Raw genomic sequence first — 17,155 nt, 5'->3', positions numbered from 1 at the left:
CAATCAGATCTTGGACCACTGCTAGGGCATCTGCGACACGGTTGTATATCTCTGCTATCGTGTCCTTTGCTTGGGCGATCTTCGTCCACCTGATGCGCCTGCCACCTGCCACTTGAAGCAGGTTAGAATTAGCGGAGACCTCAGTTCCACCCCGTGTATTTTGATGCCACAGAATGTTGACCAGTTCTAATGAGAGTAGGTTGTGATCACTATCAACCCTAGATTTTACAGAAAAGGCTTTAATGTATACCCAGAATTCCACGTTCACCAGAATATAATCAATTACTGTACTTGTACCTGGTCTAGTAAAAGTACATACACCCGGAATATCTGGGAGTAGTCTGCCGTTGCAGGCCCTTAAGGAGTATCTTACGACCAACTTATTTATTGCAAGGGCCAGAGGCAGCAGCCGCTTTTCCGTATACATAGAACATTCTGGGATGCACCAGATACCATCCTCTTCGATAGTGACAGAAGGGATCCCCATGAGTGGTTCAAAGTGGCAGTTAAGATCTGCACCAATAATTTTGTGGTAAGAGGGGGGGAAGGAGGATAAAAGCTCCTCCAGAGCCTCTAGAGTGGATAAACCTAACTGAAGAGGATTCGGTCGTAAATATATGTTGATCACTGCCACTGCCATACCATCCTTGTAAGTGGGGATAATACAAAGGATGTCCGGACAGTTAGATTCAACTACTTTAACTACGCATCCCAGGTGGACGGCCACCCAAGTGCATAGCCCCCCGAAGGCCTTCCCCTGATGCCCTGGACCGCTGGAATATGGTAGGACGCGAATCCTACTCTTGCTGGAACCTACAAGAGCCAAGTCTCTTGAAACAGCCAAAGATCGTAACCGTCCAACAGCCCTCCCCACTCCGGATTATGTAGCTTTGACCCCAAGCCAGCCACATTCCAGGACCCAATCAGTGAACCGCTAGGCACTACATGTGCTAGAGGGCCCACGGAGGGTTGCAATGCACTGGACGAGGTTGGTGTGATAGGTGGGTGTGTAACCCTTTCCCCTTCACCTCCCAGGGAAGCCCAGATATGAGGTGATGACCCACTCGATATGGTAAACAACCTTTACAACAAAACTTTTACAACGCACTACCATTACAACGCGGTCATTACAACGCAAACCATTACAACGCATTGCGCTGGGGGGCGCTCTAGGATAGGGAATACCTTTAATTTACTATCCAACACCTTCCCTAGTGTCCACGGGGACTGGAGTTGGAATAGTAAATGAAACTATTCACTATCCAACACCCAAAAGCACTATGCGTTGTAATGGATTGCGATGTAAAAACCGCGTTGTAAAGGCAGGCGTTGTAATAGCCTGCGTTGTAACGTCATACATCCGTCTATCCCCAGTGGATTCAGGACGATTGGGTCAACGCCCCTGATTGCTAGTGGTCAATCCACATTACTCAGGACCCTAAATCTGTTACCCACTGCAATGTTGAACTCTGGTTCTTGTTCACCGTAAAAAGAGTGAGATTGTGCTGGCCTGGCTACGACCGTGGGACGTGAGTAAAAATACCCCAAATGGCTAGTCAGTATAGTATCCACTTGGGCAAACCCACCACTTCCTAAAACGTGTTTTACCACTGCAGGATCCCTAAAGTTAATGATTACACAGTCACCGGTGATATCTTTGGGTCTGGACCCCAACCAACTAACCCTACGCACATGTAGAATCTCCCCCTGAGCAGGCCCCAATATTGGTCTATGCCTATTTAACCAGAAGGTGACCTTGTTCTTTAGCTCTGAAAAAGTTTCACTCCGGGCAGAGGTCAAAGGGGGAACGCCCGTGAGGACCACCACATAAGGAGCTGCCTCTGGGGGAAGCTGAGGCCAGGGTGGGGATCTTTATAACCTGGTTTCAGAAGGTTTTGGAAGAAGAGAGCATACGGGTCTGTTCTTGTCAGGGAGCGAGTTTCCAGGTGGTGACTGGTATGCATGTGGATCACACCCTAAAGGGCCTGATGCAGCTGGAAGCTCATTATTGCCTGCAGAAGACCCAGAAGTGGAATGTACCTTAGAGGGTTTCTGGACTATTGGGGGAACCTGAGGATTAGGGGGTTTAGCTAGGGGGGTACTATCACCTGTCCTCCTATCAGGGGGGGCTATCAAGTTAGATCCCTTGTCCACTCTTGTACCTGTGTTCCCCGTCACAGTTGATGTTTGGACTCTCCCTAGACCTACGGTGTGCATAAGTGAAGCTAGTTTGTCTATCCTAGAGGACAAGGATTTAAAGTGAGAGGTGAAAAGCTGGTCGATGTGGGTCTGGAGGTCAATTAACAAATGGGTTGCCCTCACTGGAGGCCCCATTGGGAGGAAAGAGTGGCCAGGCTCAAGCGGAGGAATCGCAGATGGCAAAGGTGTTTTGTTTGGCGCTTTTCTTACACGTTTCAGGTTCTTACGCCTGGGGTTTAGTTTGTGTACCTTCCCGCTTGCAAGTGTTGGAGGGGGCAGAGGAGCCACCGCCGAATCGCTTACTTCTGCAGGCAACTGGGCACAAGGTAACTCTGAGAAAGAGGACATGAGAAATGAAGCAAGTTCAGGAGGGTTTGCGAGTGTTGGAAAAAGGTCCCCTTCTGGCTGTGGTGGAGGAATAGCAGGAGTGAGAGAAAGTCTCCTTTCTGTGTTTTCGATAGCAGTTGCAACTACACCTATGGTTTTTTGTAGCATCCTATCAATGGCTGTAAGAGTCGGGAGCTGCTGAGTTGTTGCTGCTAGTTGCCTAGTCATGGGGCGAGTGGTGGTAGGCTTATTGTTTTTCCCCATAATGATCGTTGGCAAAATCCTCTTTTGGAGAACCACTGATTCGGACAATTATAGACTGCGCAATGGGGGTACTCCCAGTTAATAATATAATATTAAAACTCAAAATAGTATAAAAGTCTGGCCCTGATTATTCAATACAGCCGACTAAAAACAAGATTTGACTGACATTAAAAGTAAACAAAATACTATTACCACATCAAGGGAAGTCCAAGTTGTAGAAATGACGAATCAATACTGGTCCCCCCCGAGTGGACGAACAGGGGGGTGCCCCAGCCCAGCCTTGTTCGGCCCTGGACGGCCAAAGACGGCCCGCCCTTTGCCCGGGGTTCGCCCGGCGCCCGCCCGCGTCCCGCGTAGCGGGAACCGTGACTGTGTGTGTAGAGAACAATGGGGGCATGGTCTGCGACTCGCTCGCAGGTGTGGTCTTCCTGGAGGCTCCTGGTCCCTGGAGTCCTCCCCTACGATGCTGAGGCAATTCTGGTGTCCTCCGATAGTTCACTGACCCCACAGCTGCTGGCACACGCTGTTAAGCCCCAGACCGGAAAACTGCTCACACGAGCGGAGCCCGCGTAGCGGGGGCCGCGAGAGGCAATGAGGAGGCTGGAGGCGGGTCTGCGGCTCGCTCGCAGGTGTGGTCTTCCTGGAGGCTCCTGGTCCCTGGAGTCCTCCCCTACGATGCTGGGGCAATTCTGGTGTCCTCCGATAGTACACTGACCCCACAGCTGCTGGCACACTCTGTTAAGCCCCAGACCGGAAAACTGCTCACACGAGCGGCACCCCATTTGTGTCAAATGATTGGTATGCACCTTGAGGACATTCAGCATTGCTGTCTGCCCCACGGAGATCTGCCTCAGAATGTTGATGACCTCCACACTCAGGGCAGCAGGGTAGACAAGGGCAGGTAGTGAGGTGCCTGGTGCAAAGGAGATGCCCTAATCTTTTAGGGGAGCGGCCACAGACATTGGGATGGGGAGCAGGTGGAAGGGTGGAAATGTTAGGGGTGGAGATGGACTCAGATGTAGATGATTCAGTTTCTGGGTCATCCACCACCACATGGGAGTCATCACTGGAGCCGGTTGGTGATCCAACTGATATCAGAAGTGCCCTCAGTGACGCTCCCCCCACCTCCGTGCCACTGGTTCCCTCCTGCTCTGACTCAACACTGGAACCACTCTGGCGAGCTGCTTCCCCTTGGTCTATGGTGCTGCCTCCTCCAATGCCAGGTGCTGATGCTCTGACAAAGCATGAAAAATATTCAAATACGTAATCCATATGTACTTGACATGTTGGTATCATCACAAATCATCACAGATCAACCAAATACATAATTTGGACTTGTGCCATAACATTTTGATATAGTTCCGTACGCGGCACTTGTCAGTATGCCACTTAACCATTCGTCCCTCACACATGATGGTATCTGCAATATTGGGTGTATCAATAACAATGTCCACAACCACAATGTCAACTACTTCACTATGTAGCAGGTGATGTACTGTCTTTTGCTCCTTATGGTCTTGTGTCATGACATGCCTGTATCATCTCATGCAAGGGAGTTTGCAATGGAAAAAGGATTAACATAAATGATTTGAGACATGGTATCTATTCTGCAATCCCTAATCAACAAATTGTGAAGCATTGGTTCTGATGTTACAGGTCATACAACTTTATTGTCATACATCAAGCTGGTGTAGTCATTGTATTAGTCACATCACACAGATTACAGTGATTGTGATAATTTGTCCTGTAATGTCGGTCCTTTACTGTCAGGTCACACATCTGAATCTTATTGTGTAGACATCAAGGTAGTAGGCATAGCCAGGGTGAGAGGCACGTGTCCCACAGCCTTGTACCATATATGCACAGTGTCATGAAGATGAGTCAGAATGTTGTGCACATTGGAGACAGCTCACCAGTTTCAGATTTGAACAATGGCCAACAACTTCCAAATCCAATGACTGCATCTCCACAATGCTGCAGGTGGAACACTATGCCACTGGTCCGTCTGGGTGCATTGTGTGTACAGACTATTCTTAACCCCTTGTGTGCTCAGGAAGGCCCCAGCCAACCTATGTCTTGGTGGGCGTGTGCCTAGGACGGCGGGGGGCACCCGAATGCCGCTGTTTCCCCAGCGCGGTGCAAATTTCACGCCTGTGCAGAATAATTATTTAGTGGGCGGAGTTCAGATGGCCCCCGGCCGTCCTCCGCACATGCCTACCGTGACGTCGGATGGCCGCAGGCTGTTCTGAGTATGCAAGGGGTTACGCCCCCTAATTACATCCCCGCACCGTGGCGGAATTCGCACCGCAGGGAAGGGCTTAATGAACCTCTAGTATTTAAGAGTCCAGTCAACACTGTGTACCAATCCTGTCTAAACTGCAGAAGTCCCCATTTGTATGGGACAAGTCTGAATGCTCCTCACTTCTTTTAGACATAATGCATACTTTGAACAGTATACAATGCTCATGTTTTCCATCTTATTTTGTAAACACACCATAATGATGTACATTTCACATCTCAGAATCTGTGATAGATCAAAAACATGGTTTACCAAGCCAACAAGTATGAAGAGTGAAGCGCCTTTGAACACATGTCAAAATTTGTGAATGTATATCTAACATAATACCTTACAATTGCAGCCCTGTTTCCAACAGTGACAACCTGTATTTGTCACTAAATGGCATGTGTTGCCACTGTTGCAGAGTCAGACATATGGATTCACTCTTTTGAATGAAGAGAATGGAATCTTACACCCAACCGTGTGAAAGGCAAGTGTGACAGGTGACCCTATTTAGAAAACCTGTAATTGGCCCATGGAATGCATTTGAATTCACTGAGCACCATGGCTGGGAACTAACATTGGCACACTGACTAAGAAAAACTCACCAAGGCCTCAACATAAACGACACATGCTGCCGTGAAGTATAGCACGGGCTTTACACACTTGAGTGTTCCAATAACAACATGCTTCACAGATTTATTGAAGCCACACTGAGAACAGGTCATACATTAGTCAATGTGTTGGCACATTTGGAGCAATTACATTGCTCCTGAATGTTATCACCATGCTCGTGTTGTTGTAATGCGTTCAGCTCACATGAGCATGGCACTACTATCACTACCCTGAACATAACATCCTCACATGTCCCTGATGAAAACAGCATGACCATTCATCTCATAATCCTTGTGTATATGCATCTTTTAAAAATGAACAGTGGTTTTGTGTCTTACAACCTATAAAAGGGCCAGCAGGCTAAGATACTAAAACATGCATTGTTTAAAAAAAATGTGCGACAAGGCACAATCTTACTCCCTCTTTGCCGCTGTGTGGCTTTCAACTTCCCATCCAGGTCAGGGAAGACCACGGCTAGAATGTGGGGGGGCTGCGGGGGGGTCAATGTTCAGTGTCCGCCCCTCTTGTCAGGAGCTGACATGCCCAGCTGAACTTCTGCCATCTTCTTGGTCCAGCCATGAAGGTCCTGCCAGCATTTGAGGCAGTGACGGACACACTGAATTGCAGCCCCTCCAGAGCGCACCTTCCAGGCGATGGTCCTCTACATCTCGTCCTTCTGTTGGGAGTTGACCTGCAAGGATGACACAGTGACAGACCCTTAGTCCACATGCAACATGCTTCTGAGTCAAACACTTGTACACATAGGTCATGGTCATATTGTCTACAATGTCTATGGGGTAAGCAAGTTGCATTATTTGTGTTCAATGATGACTCCATCCCATGAGAACAGTGATAAGATGTTTACCCCAGACACACACTTCTACAGCAGTATACCTGCCCAGAAATGTTATCTACACACTGTCAGACTTAAATAAAACAACAGAGTTTATATGCTTGCCTATGAGATTCCTAATGCTAGTAGTGCATTGCAATTGCACATGTCCAATGAAAATACAGAGTTATTATCACTCAGTTGCTCCTCCTGTTTGCCATAGAGCTGGCTGTACAGTGGCAGGAGGGTGTCCAGCAGGACCTGGTTTTCCTCCTCTGTGAAAGCTGGGGCCTTGCCAACTGTACATGCCATAGTAGCTCCCAGACGATGTGACAAAGTAGCAGAGAGATGGGGAGGTTCGGAATGATGCAGGTAGTGCAGGCAAGTGACGTCTGTAGGGAACAGACAGACATATCTAATTTGCAGAGATTGTCTTAATTCCATGTGGCCGCAGATATTGGTTTGCATCGGTCGCATTTTCTGAATCAGTCCAATGCATTACATTGCTTAAAGACGACACGCTCGAAAACTCATCATCGGACTGCGATTAACTTTGATACATTGTTAATGGGAGGTTACTGAGTCAGTTTCCACGCGATAAGGACACAATCCGAAATGCACGTCTGTCACCATAACAACCAACAGCCAATGGCTATGTCCGAATCGGTGAGGATGCGGCTAGTACTTCCTTTGCATATTCACCCGCGTCTGTCACCATACAACTTATCAGCATATGGCTGTGTCCGAATCAGTGAGGATGCAGCTACCGTGTACTTTGAATATTCACCCGCTTCTGACGCCATAACAACCAACAGCCAATGGCTGTGTCTGAATCGGGTAGGATGTGGCTAGTGCGTTCTTTGAATATTCACCGGTGTCTATCACCATAACAACTTTCAGCATATGGCAGTGTCCGTATCGGTGAGTATGCAGTTATTGCGTCCTTTGAATCTTCACCCGTGTCTGTCACTATAACAACTTGAAGCCTATGGCTCTGTCCGAATCGAGTAGGATGCGGCTACCGCATCCTTTCAATAATCGGTCGGCAGGGCAGACACTTCTGTAATTGATGTATTTTTGTGCATTACATCTGTGGAGGCAGTTTTTAAGTTATGAAATGGACTTTTAAATAAATAGCTCACACTCCCATGAGGAGCTAACCTTAAGGGGCACATCATAAACTGATTTTGCGTCTAATACCATCAGGAAAGCAAACTACTCCATTTACCCTCCAAGGCTTGGTCACAGTACCAATGATTTTTTGGAGATGTACAAGTGCATTCTTGACATATTCACTGCATTTGTGGACTGTGTGACCCAGTGTGCAATCTCTGTGATTTCTGACTGTAAATGCTTTGTGTTTAAATAATGGATAATGTCACAGGGGTGGACACCTCGGGACATTGCAGGGTTGGCCCTGGGCATTGACGGTCCCCAGGGCCATCAATCGCTCCAGGAGGGGGACCGCGCAGCCCCCTCCATTTTCAAAGTCCCAGGGTGGTAGTGGTCCATGGGGCCGCGGGAGGGCCGTGTGCCCTCCTGCCCCTAATTTAGATAGCCCCGACGAGGTGGCGGTATAATTATACAATTGCCCCCGGGACCTGGCCCACCTGGGGGCTCATTTAAATGAAGTGGAGGAGCACCGCTTAATTTTTTTGAAAAATGTTCATCTGGATTTGCGCATCCACCATGCATTCGTACCTTGTGGGACCCTGTGCAGGTCTAGGGGGAAAGGGTCTTTCAACCCTGGCCGCTTTTTTCATTTTTCATTTTCTTTTACAGTTTTCTTGTGACTCGGTTCTACTGAGTCACAAGATGGCTGCCAACACTTCCTGGTTTGGAGTGTTGGCAGCCAATTAGAATAAAGCGCGTGATCGGAAGGGTTCACAAACCCACCCCGCCCCTAGAAATCGATATTTTTATTTTAGGATTTTCTCAGCAACTAGTGAACGGATTTGCACCATTTTACAAAAGGTCTGAACCAAGAACTATCTTTTTGCCAATGTAGGTGTAATTCCATTCAGCAGTTCGGGCTGTAGCCTTGGCTAAAGTTTCCTATGGGAAATTGATTTTTAGACTTTTATTTTTCGAATTTCTCAGCAGCTACTGAACAGATTTACACCATTTTAAAAAAAAGGTCGCTTTTTGAACCAAGCGCTACCTTTTTGCCAAAGTTTGTGGAATTCCGTTCAGCAGTTCGGGCTGTAGCCTTGGCTAAAGTTTCCCATGGAAATTAACATGGAGAAAACCCTTTTTGGGACCCCCCTTTTTTCTCAGCCCCTGCCTCACGAATTACCCCTAAACTTTCAGGATAGGAGCTGACCTGGATAGACCAACGCCAAAGTTATTAGCAAATCAAAAAATGCGTTTCCTATGGAAACTAGGTTCTAACTATAACTACTTACTGGCGACTGCCAGTAGGTAATATATATCTCTCTCTCTCTCTCTCTATATATATATATATATATATATATATATATATATATATATATATATATATATATATATAGAGAGAGAGAGAGAGAGAGAGAGAAATATATATATATATATTTCTTAATATTTAGCCAATATTTTACCTAAAGAGCTCCCTGCATCTGCTGTTTCAAATTCCAAACATCATAACAGTCATAGACAACACTGGAGGCTTGGATGCCCCATCATATGTTCCCAAAGACCAGACCTTCTTGTTGCTGTGTAGCCGGTCTTTCAGTTGTTGATAGAGTGAGCCATCCATTCTCCTGTTACATGCAATGCCCCAATGTTAACATACCACCTATGCCTTATTTTGCTCATCACCCAAGGCACTACCCCTGCTCAAGCATTTATCCATCCGATTTATATATTCCTGACATATTGGAGCATCATGTAAGTTTGGAAGGTTAGGTTCTCCATATCAGCTTTCATTGTTAGATGACACAACTGTGTCTTCTCTTTCAGTTCATTATTTCACTATTCCACGTGAGTTCAAGTTCAACTCATTTAGAGACCCTTTATGGTGAAACATACTGAAATGTTCACAATGTGGTCACATTTGGTTACAGTTAATGGGTCTAAAAGCTGTGTTTTTGAGCATCACTCTATTAATCAATCCAATATCAATATCAATGGGTCATGCAGGTGCACAGGTATTGATGTGTATTAATGTCATGTCGGCACATCTGGAAGCATGAGCCACTTCTCATCCAAGGTGACAAATGTGCTGCAGCTTTAACAGGAATATGCCATAACAGAGAATGTGACCATGCAGCTAAGGTTGGATGTGCTTCTCATATGGTAGTATTCCATGGCATTTGCATTATGTTTATGGGATTTCATCAGGATGATCACACTTGTGGACACTGCACACGTACTCTCAGTGCATGGTATTCACAATGGCATGATAGGTTAAATATTATAGGAAAACATAAACCTACTCCTTCCTCTTGCAGGGAGGTCCATGTCAAACTTTGTATGCACCTGACATTTTGCAGACTGATCTAAAAGCATATGTATTGTATAGGGCACCTTTCATTCATAAAAATGACTAGATAGTTTCCATTTCAGACATATTAATGGAATATTATTGCAGTATCTTCTCACTGCAACAAAGCATAGTATGATTTCTATTTAGCATCCTTTCACAGGAAATGATCACCATTTCAAAGGGTTTTCCTACATTGAGACTTTTGCATCTACATCTACTGTATGTGTTGTTATTACTGGGACACTATAAATATCACAGATCAACCATTTTCGGTTAACCAGTTATGCTGGTCACCCCTGTGTTGCATGTAGTCAAAGGCCAATCTAACATGGTTGCTGATGGATGACCCACAGCCCCAAGTAGGGTCACCCAAAAATTAAAATACTGACCAGAAGCAGCAAACTTAAGAATTAAAGCCCAGTTCTTTGCCTCACAGTTTCTTTCTTTTAGTAATTGGGTTATTGGTTGGGTTGTTGGTTGGGTTACTGGTAATTGGGTTATTGGTTGGGTTACTGGTTGAGAAGGGTGAAACCTGACTCAAGCGCCAACCACATTCTCTGTCAGGGTGAAACACAAGCAAACCCCAAATTGCCCTGTGCTTAGCCCTCTGGTAGCTTGGAAGAAAAGCAGTCAGGCTTAACTTAGAGGCAATGTGTAAAGTATTTATGTAGAAAAACAATGCAGGAGTAACCCCTCGTAGGCAGAGAGAGGTATCTCTCTGACAATGAGCTTGAGTGCTCTGGTCAGCACATTTTGCCCCAACCTGTTACTGGATAATGCATATCCTTGTAGAAGACCCCTCACTCACCAACCTAGTTGGTGACATGCTTCATCATCGGGGTCCCACCCCATAGGCCGAGTGCCTATAGGGTGTGCTGCGACACCTGATTACAGTGGAGCGGGTTTTTTTCTTTTATGTGTTCAAGACTATCAACAATTCTGTATTAAAAAGGGCCAACACTACTCACTGCAAGTATTTTATTCTCGAGTGCTTGAACCCTTGTTAAAATTAAAGTGTGGCACCTTTGCCTAATTAGGTAGGCTTTGGTGTCATAAGTAGTATTAAAATATATAAAAATAGCTAAAGTGTGCTATGTGAATGTGAATCTATACAAACTATTGTTTAAGGAGGTCTACATGTTTCAACCCATACATAAATTCAAGGGTTTTCGTTAGGACCGTGGTGATTTGAACTGGGTGGTCCGCCCACGCTAAGGAGCGTCCTGCCCTAGTTCAAGTAGGAGGCCGCAAATTGCGATCTCGTGAAAAAAAGTGCGTTTTTCTCTTTTGCAAAAACCTGTGAAAAGACAGGAAGACAAAGAACAGGAAGGGGTCACATACTGGGGTAGACAAAATGACTTATACCACATTTAACACATGCGTTAGTGGTCAACACCACAATCGTACCAACCGGGTGTTGAGTCATGCCAGCATATCAATATTGAGTGTAAATTCCCTCTATAGCGTTCTTTCAATGGTACTACAGTGATAAGTCGCCGAGCAGTGCCTTTTCACTCAAAAGACCGGCGCCAAAATGAGAGGTGTCGAGATGGTTTTGGCGTCATGGATATGTGGAAAAAACAGGGATCGGTAAAAATGGGAGAGTGACCTTATAGCGTGTTGCGATGTGAACGGCTGCCAAACGTAGTGAGCAGTCGTGTAATAACTGCCATAATTTTTGGAGTAGGCTAGTTAATGGTAGATGCTTACGCTTGGAAGCGGAACTATCGCTTCATGGGCAGCGGCGTTACCAAGATGACAAGATTCCGTCTCCTGTAGGTAGAGAAAAGATATATCGAGTGTCAACTCTGTGGTCGCTGAGTAATGACACACGAGTGTTGCCTTTAGGAAAAGTGCGGTCTAGCGTTACCGCACGTTGATCTGACCGAGTGTACTTACTTGTGCCTTCTGATCGTCAGACCGAAAACCTACTTGGTTCTTGTCCGGCGTGCCCCGTGGAGTGTCTCGGGTGCCTGAGTGCTGCCGGTAAAGTAAACCTGCTTGCACTTCCTGGTTGGGCGTGGCCGGGTCACGTGTGCTCAACGCGTGGTTCAGTGGTGGCCACTCACGTTGAATCGTTTGACATAGTAGAAGGACTACTCAGTCAGTGTGATTCATTGTTTACATCGCTATGGTGATGGTGTATCTTAATCAGAAAACAAACGGGCTTGTTACATCCAGCGTTTTTTGTGAGCATATAAGCAAATAAATAAAATAGAGGGAAAATTACAGGGAATGATTCAGGACAGAGAAAACTATTCAGGACAAAAAATGTTTTTTTTTATCACCACCATTCGCAGATAACTCGGGCACAAGGTTTTTCAGTTTAATGTAGGGGGGGGTTTCCTTATGTCATTACGTTATTCCACGGTATATTGTCGTTCAAACCGGTTTTATGTGTGGAAAGTCTGTAGATCCACCTCTGTTCTTTTTCGAATAGACGTTTGGTCAGGTTTTTACCTGGTTGAACTTGTTCAATAATTGTCCATTTGAGGTCATCTGCAGTGTGACCTATGGACAAAAAATGTTCAGTGAGCTTTGTATTCGTCTTCTTGCACCTGATGGTGCTCCTGTGCTCTCCAATACGTAGTTTTATCTTCCTACTGGTCATTCCTACATAATGTAGGTCACAAGGACATGTCAAATCGATAGATGACATTTTCGCTGTTGCAGTTGGTCTGCCCTCTAATAGCCCATACTTTATTTGGTTCCAAAAGTAAGGTTTTTGTGTTCGTGGTGAAAGGGCAAACGCTGCAACTGCCGCATTTATAGTGGCCTGTCACCTTTGGTAGGCCCCATAGGTTTGTTTGTGTTTCTTTTCCAGAACATACCATTAGGGGTCTTGTATTGACAACTGCATCTTTTATGCTTCGTGCCCTTTTGAAGGAAAACAGGGGTTTATTCCATCTTAGGTTGCCTGTGTTTAGAATGTTCCAGTGCTTCTTTATTATCCTTGACACATCGTTGGATATTGTGTTATATGTGGTAACACACGTCAAAGGAATTTCTTCCGGGGTCCTCTCTTTTGGTTCCAATAGAGCTGCACGTGGTTGATTCCGTGCTCGCTTTTGGCTTTTCTGGAGAATTCTGTTAGGGTAACCTCGGCTTTGAAGTTTTTGGGAGAGATCATTGGCTTGTCTCTTGTAGTCTTCCAATTCACTACAATTCCTACGGATTCTAAGAAATTGTCCGTATGGTAAATTCTCACGTAGGGGTCTGGGATGGAAACTTTCAAAGCGAAGAAGGTTATTTTTTGCAGTTGGTTTATAATGGGTAATGGTAGTCAGTTTCCCTTCTTTTTTTGTAATTTTTACGTCTAGGAAGACCAGAGTGTCAATGTTTTTTTCATATGTGAACCTCAAGTGATTGTCACGGGTATTCATCCAATTGAAGAAGGAGGTCAGGGATTCCTCTGAACCTTTCCATATGGTTAGCACATCGTCGATGTACCTGCTCCATAATAGAATATTGGAGCTATAGGGGTTTGTGTCACTGAGAATGTATTTTTCTTCAAAATCATACACATACAAACCCGCTATGCTTGGAGCAAAAGAACTGCCCATGGATGTCCCCCCCGTCTGTAGGAATATTTGGCCTTCAAACTCAAAATAATTCCTTTTTAGTGCTAGCCTCGCACACTCCAGGACAAAATTTTTTGGTGTGCTTGATGTCCACGTTTCTTTCTCTAGAGCTCGTTCAAGTACCTCCAGTGTGGCATCCTGGGGGATGCTGGTGTACAGGCTCTCAATGTCGAAACTCACCAGGATGGTGTCACTATCCACGGTGAGTTGGTCTAGAATTTGTAGAAGACTTTTTGTATCTTGCAGATATGTGCTAGTTCTTTGCACCATTGATTTGAAAAATACGTCGCAAAACTGCGAGAGTGGTTCGAGGACTGATCCCAGACCAGAGACAATTGGCCTACCTGGCGGTGGTGTCCTGTTTTTGTGTATTTTGGGGAGGGTATAGAAGTAGGGGATTTTCCCTTCGCTGTTGCAAAGGAAATTAGCCTCCTGCTTGGATATGAAACCCTCAGCTTCCCCGTGTTCTACTAGTGATGTTATCTCACTTTTCAGGTCTTCTGTTGGGTCCGCAGGTAGTCTGCGATAGCTGTTGTCATCCGCTAAAAGTCGGAGACATTCGTTTTGGTAAGCTGTGCGATCTTGCACAACAATTCCTCCGCCTTTATCCGCAGGCTTGATCACAATGGTTTCACAATTGCGCAGAACATCAAGGGCGACTTTTCTTGATTGGTTAGGTTCATGAATGGTTTTTTTGGTTTTGTGTTCTCAATTTCATTGAACACTGCTTGCTCAAATGCGGAAATTTCCACAGGAATCAGATGTGGTGGTGGAGTGAAAGTGGCTTTGTTCCTCAGTCCTGTTTCATTAGGGTCTGTGTTCTCTTCTGTGTGTGGTCTTTTTTCGAAGAAAGCTTTTAGTCTCAGTTTTCTAAAGAAAGAAGAGAGTTCGCAGTGAAGTCTGAATTTATCCAGATTCGCTGTGGGTACAAATCCTAAGCCTTTGTTCAGGACCGATTCTTCGTCAGCACTCAGTGGTCTGGTCGCGAGGTTGGTTATCAGGTTCTCCGGTTGCTCGGTCCTGCTTGTTGGGGTCTGGGCTTGTTCTGGTTCTCACTCGGATCTTCCGGTGCCCAGTGTACATGTCCTCCCTGATTTTGGTTTTTTCTCCTTTCCCTTCCCCTTCCGCCCCGATATAAAAAAGGCGGTGTATAGGGGTTTGGTTGAAAAAATGGTTGCTGGAAAGGTGGTTGCCAGCCATACATTGGCATATTTTGTGGGTGGTAGTATGGGTCAGGTGGTCCTTGCATTGGTACAGGTGCGAAGTGTGGCCAATTTCCTTGGCCTCTACCACGTCCTCTCCCTCTCGGTTTGGTATTACTTCCACTTGAATTTACGCTCGAGTTAGAAGTGTTACTTGATGCGTTGCTGGAGGCATCCGAGTTGTCTTCTCCTTTCGATGGGGGGGGGTGAACTCTGGGTCAGAGTATGGGTATGCCTTGGTATAGGAGAATTTCTTTAGGTCTTTCTGGAACTTTTGTACTTTCTGCTGGGTCAAATTGTCTTTGTAATCTGTCATTTCTTTGTTTAGCTCATCTAGCTTTTTCTTGAAGCCTGTGATGGTAGCTCTCATGTTGCCTTCTGTCACCTGGATCTCTACTTGGATTTTTTCTGATAGTCTTAAAGCTGTTTTTAGTATCAGTACTATCCAGTCGTGCGTGCAGTGCCACGCTATAGCTGCCCAGTCTTTTCGAAAAGCTTCGTCTTCAAGGAAGATGCGGGGTGCATTTGAAACCAGTAGCCCTTTTGGTGCCATGCTGTTGCTCAAATATTCTTTTAGAATTGTCCCGTGAAGAATAGTCCTGATTCTGTTTCTCTTCATTTCTGTAAGATTTTCCCAATCTTTTGTTGTTGAGATACTCTGTGCTATATTCGCATCCGCGAACACAGATAGGTCACTCATAATCTCATCTACCTCAGCAGAGGTATACGATAAGCCCTGGTTTTCGGCCATGTTGTCAAAAGTGTTTGGCCGTTGTTGTGTAGTGTCTGATGTGTTTTTTTTACAACTCTCGCAGCTGTGCGCTGCCTAAATCTTCATAACAAAAGAGAGAGAGAGGGAAAATAATTACAGGCACTATGTGAGGTGGGAACTCCTGGTCCCCCAACTAATTTACAAAAACAATGGAGGAGTAACCCCTCGTAGGCAGAGAGAGGTATCTCTCTGACAATGAGCTTAAGTGCTCTGGTCAGCACATTTTGCCCCAACCTGTTACTGGATAATGCATATCCTTGTAGAAGACCCCTCACTCACCAACCTAGTTGGTGACATGCTTCATCATCGGGGTCCCACCCCATAGGCCGAGTGCCTATAGGGTGTGCTGCAACACCTGATTACAGTGGAGCGGGTTTTTTCTTTTATGTGTTCAAGACTATCAACAATTCTGTATTAAAAAGGGCCAACACTACTCACTGCAAGTATTTTATTCTTGAGTGCTTGAACCCTTGTTAAAATTAAAGTGTGGCACCATTGCCTAATTAGGTAGGCTTTGGTGTCATAAGTAGTATTAAAATATATAAAAATAGCTAAAGTGTGCTATGTGAATGTGAATCTATACAAACTATTGTTTAAGGAGGTCTACATGTTTCAACCCATACATAAATTCAAGGGTTTTCGTCAGGACCGTGGTGATTTGAACTGGGTGGTCCGCCCACGCTAAGGAGCGTCCTGCCCTAGTTTAAGTAGGAGGCCGCAAATTGCGATCTCGTGAAAAAAGTGCGTTTTTCTCTTTTGCAAAAACCTGTGAAAAGACAGGAAGACAAAGAACAGGAAGGGGTCACATACTGGGGTAGACAAAATGACTTATACCACATTTAACACATGCGTTAGTGGTCAACACCACAATCGTACCAACCGGGTGTTGAGTCATGCCAGCATATCAATATTGAGTGTAAATTCTCTCTATAGCGTTCTTTCAATGGTACTACAGTGATAAGTCGCCGAGCAGTGCCTTTTCACTCAAAAGACCGGCGCCAAAATGAGAGGTGTCGAGATGGTTTTGGCGTCATGGATATGTGGAAAAAACAGGGATCGGTAAAAATGGGAGAGTGACCTTATAGCGTGTTGCGATGTGAACGGCTGCCAAACGTAGTGAGCAGTTGTGTAATAACTGCCATAATTTTTGGAGTAGGCTAGTTAATGGTAGATGCTTACGCTTGGAAGCGGAACTATCGCTTCATGGGCAGCGGCGTTACCAAGATGACAAGATTCCGTCTCCTGTAGGTAGAGAAAACATATATCGAGTGTCAACTCTGTGGTCGCTGAGTAATGATACACGAGTGTTGCCTTTAGGAAAAGTGCGGTCTAGCGTTACCGCACGTTGATCTGACCGAGTGTACTTACTTGTGCCTTCTGATCGTCAGACCGAAAACCTACTTGGTTCTTGTCCGGCGTGCCCCGTGGAGTGTCTCGGGTGCCTGAGTGCTGCCGGTAAAGTAAACCTGCTTGCACTTCCTGGTTGGGTGTGGCCGGGTCACGTGTGCTCAACGCGTGGTTCAGTGGTGGCCACTCACGTTGAATCGTTTGACATAGTAGAAGGACTACTCAGTCAGTGTGATTCATTGTTTACATCGCTATGGTGATGGTGTATCTTTATT

Source organism: Lissotriton helveticus, chromosome 4_1 (genome assembly GCF_964261635.1).
Source record: "Lissotriton helveticus chromosome 4_1, aLisHel1.1, whole genome shotgun sequence".
Lineage (NCBI taxonomy): Eukaryota > Metazoa > Chordata > Amphibia > Caudata > Salamandridae > Lissotriton > Lissotriton helveticus.
The sequence above is the reverse complement of the archived record's forward strand: the minus strand, read 5'-3'. Positions refer to the sequence as shown.